General features: G+C 26.5%; 1 long non-coding RNA gene across 2 annotated transcripts; it reads right to left on the reverse strand.

The window, feature by feature from the left end:
• Positions 1–6809: 6809 nt before the first annotated feature.
• Positions 6810–7256, reverse strand: LOC113558990. 2 transcript variants are annotated; one of them, XR_003405790.1, is made up of 3 exons: positions 7192–7256; positions 6985–7127; positions 6810–6869 (listed from the first exon to the last, which is right to left on the reverse strand). It is a non-coding gene; the product is annotated as an uncharacterized LOC113558990 (long non-coding RNA). The 2 variants fall into 2 exon arrangements; XR_003405791.1 differs by having other exon boundaries at positions 6811–6869; positions 6998–7127.
• Positions 7257–16547: the final 9291 nt, after the last annotated feature.

Below are 16547 nucleotides of genomic sequence, written 5' to 3' on the forward strand. Positions count from 1 at the left end.
TTTCTAGTGGTAAGGTTTCAAGATACTAAACATGAGAATTGAGTATTTTATAAGCATTTAAAAATGAATTTGTAAATACGCCAAATTTACCATATAAAACATGTTTTATAGAGTTTAATGAAACATTGGCTTAAATGTAATGTATGAAAGTAATTAATGCTAAATCAGATCCATATCTATTTCTAGTGGTCAAGGTTTCAAGATACTAACATGAGAATTGAGTAGTTTCATAAGCCATAAAATATTTGAATTTTTAATATACTCCAAATTTACCATATAAAACATGTTTTATAGTGTTATGAAGTATTGGCTTAAATGAATGTATGAAAGTAATTATGCTAAATAAGAACATATTCTATTTCTAGTGGTGAAGGTTTCAAGATACTAACATGAGAATTGAGTATTTTATAAGCAATTAAAAAAATGAATTTGTAAAATACGCCAAATTACCATATAAAAACATGTTTATAGAGTTTATGAAACATTGGCTTAAATGTAATGTATGAAAGTAATTAATGCTAAATCAGATCCAATTTCTCTTTCTAGTGGTCAAGGTTTTCAAGATACTAACATGAGACTTGAGTGTTTCATAAGCCATAAAAAATTGAATTTTTAATATACTCTAAATTTACCATATAAAAACATGTTTTATAGTGTTTATGAAGTATAGCTTAAATGTAATGTATGAAGTAATAAATGCTAAATAAGAAACATATTCTCTTTCTAGTGGTCAAGGTTTCAAGATACTAACATGAGAATTGAGTATTTTATAAGCAATTAAAAAAATGAATTTGTAAATACGTCAAATTTACCATATAAAAACATGTTTATAGAGTTTATGAAACATTGGCTTAAATGTAATGTATGAAAGTAATTAATGCTAATCAGATCCAATTTCTCTTCTAGTGGTCAAGGTTCAAGATACTAACATGAGAATTGAGTATTTTATAAGCAATTAAAAAAATGAATTTGTAAAATACGCCCAAATTTACCATATGAAAAACATGTTTTATAGAGTTTATGAAACATTGGCTTAAATGTAATGTATGAAAGTAATTAATGCTAAATCAGATCCAATTTCTCTTTCTAGTGGTCAAGGTTTCAAGATACTAACATGAGAATTGAGTGTTTCATAAGCCATAAAAAATTTGAATTTTTAATATACTCCAAAATTACCATATAAAAACATGTTTTATAGTGTTTATGAAGTATTGGCTTAAATGTAATGTATGAAAGTAATTAATGCTTAATAGGAAACATATTCTATTTCTAGTGGTGAAGGTTTCAAGATACTACATGAGAATTGAGTATTTATAAGCAATTAAAAAAATGAATTTGTAAAATACGCCAAATTTACCATATAAAACATGTTTTATAGTGTTTATGAAGTATTGGCTTAATGAAATGTATGAAAGTAATTAATGCTAAATCAGATCCAATATCTCTTTCTAGTGGTCAAGGTTTCAAGATACTAACATGAGAATTGAGTGTTTCATAAGCCATAAAAAATTTGAATTTTTAATATACTCCAAATTTACCATATAAAACATGTTTTATAGTGTTTATGAAGTATTGGCTTAAATGTAATGTATGAAAGTAATTAATGCTTAATAAGAAACATATTCTATTTCTAGTGGTCAAGGTTTCAAGATACTAACATGAGAATTGAGTATTTTATAAGCAATTAAAAAAATGAATTTGTAAAATACGCCAAATTTACCATATAAAAACATGTTTTATAGAGTTTATGAAACATTGGCCTTATTGTAATGTATGAAAGTAATTAATGCTAAATCAGATCCAATTTCTCTTTCTAGTGGTCAAGGTTTCAAGATACTAACATGAGAATTGAGTGTTTCATAAGCCATAAAAAATTAGAATTTTTAATATACTCCAAATTTACCATATAAAAAACATGTTTTATAGTGTTTATGAAGTATCAGCATCAACAAAAATACATGCAACTTAATAATGCTAAATAAGAATCATTTACTTAATTCATTGGTCTTGGTTTCATGATACTAATTTTTTGTTTCACTAGTATTAATTTGCTATCAATTATATTCAATAACCATTACACACACATTGCATAAATCCAATATTATTATCAATATCTTCTAGTTTATTTTCAAAATAAGATGTTGATACTTTCCCAAAGTGGTATGATTGCAAATTCCTGTCTCAGCAAGCCTTGAATGAACTGCTGCACTGCAATCTGAAAAAAATGTAGTCAGTTAAATATGTAAAATAAGTGGAGAATTAATTGAGAATTGAGTGTTTCATAAGCAGTTTAAAATATTAATTTATAACACTAGTCAAAATTGTCATTTAAAAGCATGTTTATAGTGTTTATGAAGTATCAGCATCAATGAATTACATGGAAGTTAATAATGCTAAAAAAGAATCATTTACTTAATCCAATTGTCACTACTACACACCATAAGGAAAACGAAAATAATTCTATAACAACTAGTGCGTGGACAACACTGGATAATTTAGAAATTGAAACAATCAAAACAAAAACTAACAGACAACCTTCATTTTTAATACAAAATAATTGAAAACTATTTACAGTTGAAACTTTAACACAAGTACGAATGTAAAACTGTAAAAAGATACGAAATTTAAGCATAAACAGATGATAACAAATAATAATTATGATAAGCCATAAAAGATTGTACAAATTAACAGAATGTTTTGTACTTTTAAAAAAAGAATACACTTGTACAATAACTGAAAAATACCCCTTTTCCATATGAATTTGATGATAAATTTAAATCATTTTCTTAATGCATTGGTCGAGGATCAGGACACTGACTTGTGTTAACTTCGGGCGTAAAATATGAACAATTCGTTGATATTATAAATATTCTTTCGTAAATGTACAAGATATTCGGTCAAAAGCCTAATAAATATACCGCCCCACTCCGGAGAGCAGTGGAACGGTGAACGGCACACAACCAACTAGATTCTTCCTGTGGCAGGTCAGCCGTCGACCAAGGTATGGGGAACCTCCCGCCCTCTGTTGGTGTTAATATCGACTTAATGATTAATTCTTCTATAAACAGTTGAAAATGTGAATTTGTAATTTTTATCAAAATTATCATTTATGTATAGTCTAAATAAAAGATTTTTATAGCATAGGTAAATAAGAAGAATAAAAATTACAAGCTAAAAGTGTTTACTAATCTTTTATTCATATATATAACAAATAACAATTGTTTCAGAACTATTAATTTATTATCAATTATATTCAATAACCATTACACACACATTGCAGAAATCCAATATTATTATCAGTATCTTCTAGTTTATTTTCAAAATAAGATGTTGATACTTTCCCAAAGTGGTATGAAGGCAAATTTCTGTCTCAGCAAGCCTTGGGTGAACTGCTGCACTGCAATCTGAAAAAATGTAGTCAGTTAAATTTGTAAGATTGGTGGAGAATTAATTGAGAAATGAGTGTTTCATAAGCAGTTTAAAATATGAATTTATAACACGAGTCAAAATTGTCATTTAAAAGCATGTATATAGTGTTTATGAAGTATAAGCATCAATGAATTACATGGAAGTTAATAAAGTTGAATAAGAATCATTTACATAATTTAATGGTGTTGGTTTCATGTCAATTAATTGAGAATTGAGTGTTTCATAAGCCATAAAAAATTTGAATTTTTAATATACTCCAAATTTACCATATAAAAACATGTTTTATAGTGTTTATGAAGTATTGGCTTAAATGTAATGTATGAAAGTAATTAATGCTTAATAGGAAACATATTCTATTTCTAGTGGTGAAGGTTTCAAGATACTAACATGAGAATTGAGTATTTTATAAGCAATTAAAAAAATGAATTTGTAAAATACGCCAAATTTACCATATAAAAACATGTTTTATAGTGTTTATGAAGTATTGGCTTAAATGAAATGTATGAAAGTAATTAATGCTAAATAAGAAACATATTCTATTTCTAGTGGTGAAGGTTTCAAGATACTAACATGAGAATTGAGAATTTTATAAGCAATTAAAAAAATGAATTTGTAAAATACGCCAAATTTACCATATAAAAACATGTTTTATAGAGTTTATGAAACATTGGCTTAAATGTAATGTATGAAAGTAATTAATGCTAAATCAGATCCAATTTCTCTTTCTAGTGGTCAAGGTTTCAAGATACTAACATGAGAATTGAGTGTTTCATAAGCCATAAAAAATTTGAATTTTTAATATACTCTAAATTTACCATATAAAAACATGTTTTATAGTGTTTATGAAGTATTAGCTTAAATGTAATGTATGAAAGTAATAAATGCTAAATAAGAAACATATTCTCTTTCTAGTGGTCAAGGTTTCAAGATACTAACATGAGAATTGAGTATTTTATAAGCAATTAAAAAAATGAATTTGTAAAATACATCAAATTTACCATATAAAAACATGTTTTATAGAGTTTATGAAACATTGGCTTAAATGTAATGTATGAAAGTAATTAATGCTAAATCAGATCCAATTTCTCTTTCTAGTGGTCAAGGTTTCAAGATACTAACATGAGAATTGAGTATTTTATAAGCAATTAAAAAAATGAATTTGTAAAATACGCCAAATTTACCATATGAAAACATGTTTTATAGAGTTTATGAAACATTGGCTTAAATGTAATGTATGAAAGTAATTAATGCTAAATCAGATCCAATTTCTCTTTCTAGTGGTCAAGGTTTCAAGATACTAACATGAGAATTGAGTGTTTTATAAGCAATTAAAAAAATGAATTTGTAAAATACGTCAAATTTACCATATAAAAACATGTTTTATAGAGTTTATGAAACATTGGCTTAAATGTAATATATGAAAGTAATTAATCCTGAATAAGAAACATATTCTCTTACTAGTGGTATAGGTTTCAAGGTACTAACATGAGAATTGAGTATTTTATAAGCAATTAAAAAATTTGAATTTTTAATATACTCCAAAATTATCATATAAAAACAAGTTTTATAGAGTTTATGAAACATTGGCATAAATGAAATGTATGTTAGTTATTAATGCTAAATTAGAACCATTTTCTCAATCTAGTGGTCAAGGTTTAAAGATACTAACATGAGAATTGAGTATTTTATAAGCAATTAAAAAATTTGAATTTTTAATAGACTCAAAAATTATCATATAAAAACAAGTTTTATAGAGTTTATGAAACATTGGCATAAATGAAATGTATGAAAGTAATTAATGCTAAATAAGAAACATATTCTCTTTCTAGTGGTCAAGGTTTCAAGATACTAACATGAGAATTGAGTATTTTATAAGCAATTAAAAAAATGAATTTTTAAAACACGCCAAATTTACCATATAAAAACATGTTTTATAGTGTTTATGAAGTATTGGCTTAAATGTAATGTATGAAAGTAATTAATGCTAAATAAGAAATATATTCTCTTTCTAGTAGTGAAAGTTTCAAGGTACTAACATGAGAATTGAGTATTTTATAAGCAATTAAAAAATTTGAATTTTTATATACTCCAAAATTATCATATAAAAACAAGTTTTATAGAGTTTATGAAACATTGGCATAAATGAAATTTATGTAATGCTAATTAATGCTAAATAAGAATCATTTATTTAATTCATTGGTCTTGGTTTCAAGATACTAACTTTTTGTTTCACTTATATTAAGTTGCTACCAATTATATTCAATAACCATTTACACACACATTGCATAAATCCAATATCACTATCAATATCTTCTAATTTATTTTCAAAATAAGATGTTGATACTTTCCCAAAGTGGTATGAATGCAAATTTCTGTCTCAGCAAGCCTTGGGTGAACTGCTGCACTGTAATCTGAAATAAATGTAGTCAGTTAAATATGTAAAATTGATGGAGAATTAATTGAGAATTGAGTGGTTCATAAGCCATTAAATATTTGAATTAGTAATATTCGTCAAAATTATTATAAAAAAAACAAGTTTTATAGAGTTTATAAAGTATTGGCTTAAATGAAATGTATGAAAGTAATAAATGCTAAATAAGAAACCAATTCTCTATCTAGTGGTCAAGGTTTCAAGACGCTAAATTGAGAATTGACTTTTATATAAAAAGTTAAAAATAGGAATTTATAATTCTCATTAAAATTATCATATTAAATCATGTTTTATAGTGTTTATGAAGTATCAGCATCAATAAAAATACATGGAAGTTAATAACGCTAAATAAGAATCATTTACTTAATTCATTGGTCTTTGTTTCATGATTCTAATTTTTTTTTCACTTATATTAAGTTGCTATCAATTACGTACAGTTATTATTAAACGTACCTTGCAAAATACCATTATTATTATTATTATTATTATTATTATGAGTATTGTCTAGTCAAATTTCAACATGGGATGTCCAAATTTTCACAACTACTAAAAATGGTAATTCATGTATCATCGTGCCTTGAAAGATCTGCTGTGCTGCAATCTGAAAAAATGTAGTCAGTTAAAATGTGAAATTGGTAAAGAACAACATTAGAATACAGAGTTTTATATGCAATTAAAAATATGAATTTAAAATACGAGGCAAAATTATCATATAAAAGCATGTTTTATAATGTTTATGAAGTATCATCATCAATGAAATACATGGAAGTTAATAATGCTAAATAAGAATCATTTACTTAATCTAATGGTAAGGGTTTCATAACACTAACTTTTTGTTACATTTCTATTATGTTGCTATTATTTACATTCATTCACGTACCGTGCAAAACACCATTATTAATATTAATACCTTCTAATCCATATTAAACATAGGATGTTGAAACTATTCCAAGCACTAAAAATGTTAATTCATGCTCAGCAAGCCTTGAGTGATCTGTTGCACTGCAATCTGAAAAATATGAAAGTTAATAATGGTAAATAAGCATCATTACTTAATATAATGGTCAAGGCTACATGACTTTTAGTAACACTACTATTAATTGAATCACAATTATATTCTATACCCATTACTCGTACTTTGCATAAAACCATTATTATTATCAGTATCGTCTAGTCCATTTTCAACGTAGGATGTTGTAACTTTGTCAAGTGTTAGAAACGTTAATTCATGTCTTAGCAATCCTTAAGTGATCTGCTGTACTGCCATCTAAAAAAAAATTGTCAGTTAATTATGTATAATGGTTGGAGGATAAAATGTCACTACTACACACCATAAAGAGATCGAAAGTCTGTTTATGACAACTAGTACGTGGACAACACTGAATAATTCAGAAATGGAAATAATCAAACAAAAACTAACAGACAAACTTCATTCCTATTTCAAAATACTTGAAAACAATTTAAAGTTGAAATTTAAATACAAATACGAATATAAAACTGCAAAAAGATATGAAATATAAATCAGACAGTAAATACAAACGGTTATATCAATAGATAAACAATGTTTTATATCACTAAACCACAATCATGGATGAAAAACATCATATCAATTCGGATTAGAATATTCAACTTATTACATTTTATCTCTGGCCGCCGAATTCAAAAATGTTTAATATTATAATATTTTCATATACACATACAATTTCAAAACTGATTAACTGAGCATAATATAATGAAATAAATTTCCAATAATATTGTATACTTTGTAAATTCAGCAGGCAGTTGTATAAATATTATGAGTCTTAACATAGATACATAGTAACTAGTAAGACAAAAGTCAAAAAGTAATAACATTAAACTATATATGTATGTATTATTTAAGTGTTTAGATAGTTGCAGGTAAGCATTTATTATGCATTAATATTCTCCGGACTGTACAGTCCACTGGTTAACTAATTGAACTTAAGTAAACGGTCTTATATGTTATATATCTTATACATATAACGATTCATTATTTGAATACTTAACAATGTAAATAAATCATAATAATTTATTTTTTATGTTCGATGTCCATAAAATTTAAATCTTTATCTCCTATAAATATTACCGAAGTTATATTGTGAAATTCAAAACAAATTACTACCAATCATACTAATATATTGCATATTAAATATACACATATAATTAAAACTAATAAATAATAAATGAAATGTTGTATTCGAGCAGATTTGAGTCTGAAGTGATCAGAAGTAATCTACTGACTGCGTCGTGCATTTTAAAAATGATGGTCGTATACACAACGAAATCGCTTAGGTACATATTGAATTCTTAACGCTAAACGAGGGATATAAACACTATAAACATTAAATAGATGTATTCTCTATATGATTTGATGAAAAACTATTTATAAATAAACTATTTTTTATGCTGTTGGCGTAATTGCTAAACGTTGAAACCTTAACAAACATAAAACGTGTAAAAAAAACAAAGTTCAAAAAGATACTTCGTTAAATCGTTATACGGTGGTATAGGTACCATACAGAAAAGTATGCGTGTACGAAAAAACAAGCCATTCGATTTTTTTAACCTTTCAAACTCGTCGTAGCATTTATGAGTCAGCACTCAAATTTCGAAATGATTAAACAAAAACTCAAATTCAAAAAATTCGAAAAATACGTAAAATCTAAGTGCCAAAAATAAAAATATAATCGTAACTTCGCAACAAAACGTCCGATTCCTTCGGTTTTGGTAGCGTTCGAATTTTTACAAAAACGTCTAAACGATGCGTAGAAAAAAATCGCTCTGACCACCAAAAAATTAATTGTTTCGTGGCGACAAAGTCCAAAAACTGCAAAATCCTAATTTCCGACGCCAAAAATAGGGGTAAAAATGAATTCTACAGTGTCACCACGGGACGCCGATTTTGATCACAGATCTACGAAAAACTGAACTTGTGAACAACAGAAACGTGGAACAAATATTAAACATTTTTTAAAATATCCATGGGGGGAGGGGCACAAGGAGCCATAGGACACTGCTACCACCAAAGCACTTTATGTAAAACGACTTTAAACAGAAATTTCCGTGAAGTAACTATGCCCCATACATCGAAACCCGGCCGAGTAACACTCGACTAAAAAATTCAAATTTCGGAATTCCAAGACCCCAATGTGGGGTAAAAACGGCATTTACGGTGTCCACAACAGATACCGCTTTTGATCGGCATCATCCAAAATACCAGAATCTTGAGTTTCAAACACGTCGAACGACCACTAAGGTTTTTCAAAAATATATTTGAGGGAAACAAATATTTATGCAAATATACAGTACTTATAAAGTTTTTTTTTTATTTATTTATTAAAATTAAAATGTTTCAGCATTTTATCATGCTATTACAAGTTTACTAACGTGTTCAATTACAAATAACAAATTACAATTACTAATATTTTTAGTTAGTGATATAGTGATATACATGCTAATGTTAGTTAATATTTATTTTTTAGTGGTAATTTAAAATCGATCTTCGTCTTCGCTTGACTGTGATAGAAGGAGATCTTGGGGTAGACGTGGTTTTAAACGCCGATTTTTCGTTTTTTATTTCCCAGGTTGTAGAACCGTGCGCCATCAGATGTATTGAGATTTGCATGAAAGTTTTTGAATTGTATTTTTATCCAGTCTTGGAGAAGAGGGATTCCCGTGACTTATAACTTTATACATAATAATAGTACTAATCATAGATAATGATGAAACACACTGCGAAATTAAGAATATTTACGCTATTGCAAAGATGTTTAAAGTCTACCTTTTGTAACTTGTACCTACGTATAATAAGTAATATAGTTGTTTTATTTACATAGAATATTATATGACTTTGACGTTTGCAATTTGTGAATATATTTCGTACAAATTGTACCAAGTCATAATTGTTTATAGTTTTTTTGTTGCTTTTGGTAATTAAAATGTAGAAGGTTCAGTATTATCATACCGTTTAGGGTGATGTTAAACTTTTATTACTGAAACATATAATTATATATGCAAACTTGCAGTAAGTAAATAAAATAAATATTTAAAAAAGTTTTATATTGTATAACATAACTTTTCTAAAACTTTGCAATTTACAACTCGTTATTTCAACACATGATATAATCTGTTGTTATGATATTCATCTATAGATTTTGAGATTCAAATTGAAATACTAACATTTTTAATATTGGTTGTTTCGTTTCGAAATCTTAGAGGTTCAACGCAGTGACACCTCGAGATCAAATTTCTGTTCTAAAGAATTTTCAATTTCAATTTGAAAATTAAAAATTGCTAAAAACAAATTTCCTGCCAATTTTTTTTTTAAACTGCACATTTAAATCATCATTTACCGTCTAAACAATTGAGTTGAAAAACTTTTACTAATTGGAAGACGCATCTAGGGACGAATTTGTCTCGGTCTTTGAACATTTTATCCAAAGGGGCCAGTATTAAAGGATTTAGTTTTGGAGTTTTGGATAACGTAATAACTAATAATAAATTGAGTTTTAACACAAAAATTTATGAAAAATTCAGAATTTGGACAGTTACACTGCAACAAAGTCATAAATGAGTAGATAATTTTTATATAATATGCAATGGTTTGTGAGGAATAATATTGAAAATTTTGAAAGTGCAGTAGGGTTGCCTATACAAAACACCTTCAAATCTGCATGACAAAATAATAAAATACAAAATGCGCTCAATTTCACTATTTGAGGTGTACTGTAAGATAAAATAATTAATAAAATAAATTATATCATAGAGATAGAATATTAGAAGAATCTACCAATATTCTATATTTCAAAATTAATTAAATCGTATAAAATTTGCCTATAGACCCCTTCTGTTGATAAAAAAAAAGGATCCGACAAACTGGCTATATTAATTAAGCATATGAATATATTATGATCACTAATATTTTTGAAAATATAAACAAAAAAAAAGATCACAAATGTCCATAAAACTTTACTCATAAGTCATAAATTTTTTTTATAAGTAGGTATTAAAACCTTTATTTTGATATTTATCAAAATCACAAAAAAAAAAAACTAACTCTTTTCTAGTTAAAAGTTGTCTGTCCCGTATTTTTAAGTTTTGAAAATGTTATACATAATTTTTCATACGTAGTTGTAGTTCATAAGATTAAAATCATAAAATCTAGATATGTAAAAAGATAATTATTTGTTATACACATTTCAAGTTCAAATTTGATTGAAATCAAATATAGCAACACAGATCACTAATGATTTATAATTGAAAAATATTCGTGGGCATATAAAAATTTTAGAATACATTATTACATTTTATACATTTATTGGCCTTAAATAATAAAAGTGAATTGCATAAAATTATTAAATTTATCGGAATCTTCTTGTCCATTATAGATGTAGGATGTTAAAACTTTTCAAAGTGGTGAAAATGTTAATTCATGTTTCAGCAAGCCTTAAAAGATCTGCTTTACTGCCATCTGAAAAACATAGTCAATTAAATCTGTAAAATTGGTGGAGAATAACTTGAGAATACAGTGTTTTATAAGCACTTGAAAATATGAATTTATAATTCGAGTCAAAATTATCATATAAAAGGATATTTTATAGTGTTAATGAAGTATCAGCTTAGATAAAATTTATGAAAATTATTAATGGATAATTAGAATTGTTTTCGTAACCTAATGGTAAGGGTTTCATGACACTAACTCGAGAATTGATTGTTTCATAAGCAGTTAAAAATATGAATTTATAACACGAGTCAAAATTATCATATAAAACCAAGTTTTATAATGTTTATGAAGTATCAGCATCAATGCAATACATGGAAGTAAATAATGCTAAATAAGAAACATATTCTCTTTCTAGTGGTCACAGTTTCAAGATACTCAATTGAGAATTAAGTGTTTCGTAAACCATAAACAATTTGAATTAGAAATATACGTCAAAATTATCAAAAAAAACATGTTTTATAGTGTTTATGAAGTATCAGATTAAGTGAAATGTATGAATGTAATTAATGCTAAATAAGAAACATATTCTCTTTCTAGTAGTGAAGGTTTCAAGGTACTAACATGAGAATTGAGTATTTTATAAGCCATAAAAAATTTGAATTTGTAAAATACGCCAAATTTACCATATAAAAACATGTTTTATAGTGTTTATGAAGTATCAGTATCAACAAAAATACATGCAAGTTAATAATGCTAAATAAGAATCATTTACTTAATTCATTGGTCTTGGTTTCATGATACTAATTTTTTGTTTCACTAGTATTAATTTGCTATCAATTATATTCAATAACCATTACACACACATTGCATAAATCCAATATTATTATCAATATCTTCTAGTTTATTTTCAAAATAAGATGTTGATACTTTTCCAAAGTGGTATGAATGCAAATTCCTGTCTCAGCAAGCCTTGAATGAACTGCTGCACTGCAATCTGAAAAAAATGTAGTCAGTTAAATATGTAAAATTAGTGGAGAATTAATTGAGAATTGAGTGTTTCATAAGCAGTTTAAAATATGAATTTATAACACGAGTCAAAATTGTCATTTAAAAGCATGTTTATAGTGTTTATGAAGTATCAGCATCAATGAATTACATGGAAGTTAATAATGCTAAAAAAGAATCATTTACTTAATCCAATTGTCACTACTACACACCATAAGGAGAACGAAAATAATTCTATAACAACTAGTGCGTGGACAACACTGGATAATTTAGAAATTGAAACAATCAAAACAAAAACTAACAGACAACCTTCATTTTTAATACAAAATAATTGAAAACTATTTACAGTTGAAACTTTAACACAAGTACGAATGTAAAACTGTAAAAAGATACGAAATTTAAGCATAAACAGATGATAACAAATAATAATTATGATAAGCCATAAAAGATTGTACAAATTAACAGAATGTTTTGTACTTTTAAAAAAAGAATACACTTGTACAATAACTGAAAAATACCCCTTTTCCATATGAATTTGATGATAAATTTAAATCATTTTCTTAATGCATTGGTCGAGGATCAGGACACTGACTTGTGTTAACTTCGGGCGTAAAATATGAACAATTCGTTGATATTATAAATATTCTTTCGTAAATGTACAAGATATTCGGTCAAAAGCCTAATAAATATACCGCCCCACTCCGGAGAGCAGTGGAACGGTGAACGGCACACAACCAACTAGATTCTTCCTGTGACAGGTCAGCCGTCGACCAAGGTATGGGGAACCTCCCGCCCTCTGTTGGTGTTAATATCGACTTAATGATTAATTCTTCTATAAACAGTTGAAAATGTGAATTTGTAATTTTTATCAAAATTATCATTTATGTATAGTCTAAATAAAGATTTTTATAGCATAGGTAAATAAGAAGAATAAAAATTGCAAGCTAAAAGTGTTTACTAATCTTTTATTCATATATATAACAAATAACAATTGTTTCACAACTATTAATTTATTATCAATTATATTCAATAACCATTACACACACATTGCAGAAATCCAATATTATTATCAGTATCTTCTAGTTATTTTCAAAATAAGATGTTGATACTTTCCCCAAAGTGGTATGACTGCAAATTTCGGTCTCAGCAAGCCTTGGGTGAACTGCTGCACTTCAATCTGAAAAAATGTAGTCAGTTAAATTTGTAAGATTGGTGGAGAATTAATTGAGAAATGAGTGTTTCATAAGCAGTTTAAAATATGAATTTATAACACGAGTCAAAATTGTCATTTAAAAGCATGTATATAGTGTTTATGAAGTATAAGCATCAATGAATTACATGGAAGTTAATAAAGTTGAATAAGAATCATTTACATAATTTAATGGTGTTGGTTTCATGTCAATTAATTGAGAATTGAGTGTTTCATAAGCCATAAAAAATTTGAATTTTTAATATACTCCAAATTTACCATATAAAAACATGTTTTATAGTGTTTATGAAGTATTGGCTTAAATGTAATGTATGAAAGTAATTAATGCTTAATAGGAAACATATTCTATTTCTAGTGGTGAAGGTTTCAAGATACTAACATGAGAATTGAGTATTTTATAAGCAATTAAAAAAATGAATTTGTAAAATACGCCAAATTTACCATATAAAAACATGTTTTATAGAGTTTATGAAACATTGGCTTAAATGTAATGTATGAAAGTAATTAATGCTAAATCAGATCCAATATCTCTTTATAGTGGTCAAGGTTTCAAGATAATAACATCAGAATTGAGTGTTTCATAAGCCATAAAAATTTGAATTTTTTAAATACTCCAAATTTACCATATAAAAACATGTTTTATAGTGTTATGAAGTATTGGCTTAAATGGAAATGTATGAAAGTAATAATGCTAAATAAGAAACTTATTCTATTTCTAGTGGTGAAGGTTTCAAGATACTAACATGAGAATTGAGTATTTTATAAGCAATAAAAAAATGAATCGTGTCAAATACGCCAAATTTACCAAATTAAAACATGTTTTATAGAGTTTATGAACCATTGGCTTAATGTAATGTATGAAAGTAATTAATGCTAAATCAGATCCATATCTCTTTTATAGTGGTCAAGGTTCAAGATACTAACATGAGACTTGAGTGTTTCATAAGCCATAAAAAATTTGAATTTTAATACTACTCCAAATTTACCATATAAAAACATGTTTTATAGTGTTATGAAGTATTGCTTAAATGAAACGTATGAAAGTAATTAATGCTAAATAAGAAAACATATTCCTTTCTAGTGGTGAAGGTTTCAAGATACTAACATGAGAATTGAGAATTTTATAAGCAATTAAAAAAATGCATTTGTAAAATACGCCAAATTTACCATATAAAACATGTTTTATAGAGTTTATGAAACATTGGCTTAAATGTAATGTATGAAAGTAATTAATGCTAAATCAGATCCAATATCTCTTTCTAGTGGTCAAGGTTTCAAGATACTAACATGAGAATTGAGTGTTTCATAAGCCATAAAATATTTGAATTTTTAATATACTCCAATTTACCATATAAAACATGTTTTATAGTGGTTATGAGTATTGGACTTGAATGTAACGTATGAAGTGAATCATGCTTAATAAGAACATATTCTATTTTCTAGTGGTGAAGGTTTCAAGATACTAACATGAGAGGAATTGAGTATTTTATAAGCAATTAAAAAAATGAATTTGTAAAATACGCCAAATTACCATATAAAAACATGTTTTATAGAGTTTATGAACATTGGCTTAAATGTAATGTATGAAAGTAATTAATGCTAAATCAGAAACACATATTCTCTTTCTAGTGGTCAAGGTTTCAAGATACTAACATGAGAATTGAGTGTTTCATAAGCCATTAAAAAATGAATTTGTAAAATACGCCAAATTTACCATATAAAAACATGTTTTATAGAGTTTATGAAACATTGGCTTAAATGTAATGTATGAAAGTAATTAATGCTAAATAAGATCCAATTTCTCTTTCTAGTGGTCAAGGTTTCAAGATACTAACATGAGAATTGAGTGTTTCATAAGCCATAAAAAATTTGAATTTTAAAATACTCCAAAATTACCATATAAAAACATGTTTTATAGTGTTTATGAAGTATTGGCTTAAATGTAATGTATGAAAGTAATTAATGCTTAATAAGAAACATATTCTATTTCTAGTGGTGAAGGTTTCAAGATACTAACATGAGAATTGAGTATTTTATAAGCAATTAAAAAATGAATTTGTAAAATACGCCAAATTTACCATATAAAAACATGTTTTATAGTGTTTATGAAGTATTGGCTTAAATGAATGTATGAAAGTAATTAATGCTAAATCAGATCCAATATCTCTTTCTAGTGGTCAAGGTTTCAAGATACTAACATGAGAATTGAGTGTTTCATAAGCCATAAAAAATTGAATTTTTAATATACTCCAAATTTACCATATAAAAACATGTTTTATAGTGTTTATGAAGTATTGGCTTAAATGTAATGTATGAAAGTAATTAATGCTAAATAAGAAACATATTCTATTTCTAGTGGTCAAGGTTTCAAGATACTAACATGAGAATTGAGTATTTTATAAGCAATTAAAAAAATGAATTTGTAAAATACGCCAAATTTACCATATAAAAACATGTTTTATAGAGTTTATGAACATTGGCTTAAATGTAATGTATGAAAGTAATTAATGCTAAATCAGATCCAATTTCTCTTTCTAGTGGTCAAGGTTTCAAGATACTAACATGAGAATTGAGTGTTTTCATAAGCCATAAAAAATTGAATTTTTAATATACTCCAAATTTACCATATAAAAACATGTTTTATAGTGTTTATGAAGTATCAGCATCAACCAAAATACATGCAAGTTATAATGCTAAATAAGAATCATTTACTTAATTCATTGGTCTGGTTTCATGAACTAATTTTTTGTTTCAACTAGTATTATTTGCTATCAATTTTATATTCAATAACCATTACACACACATTGCATAAATCCAAATATATTATCAATATCTTCTAGTTTATTTTCAAAATAATGTTGATACTTTCCCAAAGTGGTATGATTGCAAATTCCTGTCTCAGCAAGCCTTGAATGAACTGCTGCACTGCAATCTGAAAAAAATGTAGTCAGTTAAATATGTAAAATAATTGGAGAATTAATTGAGAATTGAGTGTTTCATAAGCAGTT

This window comes from Rhopalosiphum maidis, chromosome 3 (genome assembly GCF_003676215.2).
Source record: "Rhopalosiphum maidis isolate BTI-1 chromosome 3, ASM367621v3, whole genome shotgun sequence".
In the NCBI taxonomy this organism is placed as follows: Eukaryota; Metazoa; Arthropoda; class Insecta; order Hemiptera; family Aphididae; genus Rhopalosiphum; species Rhopalosiphum maidis.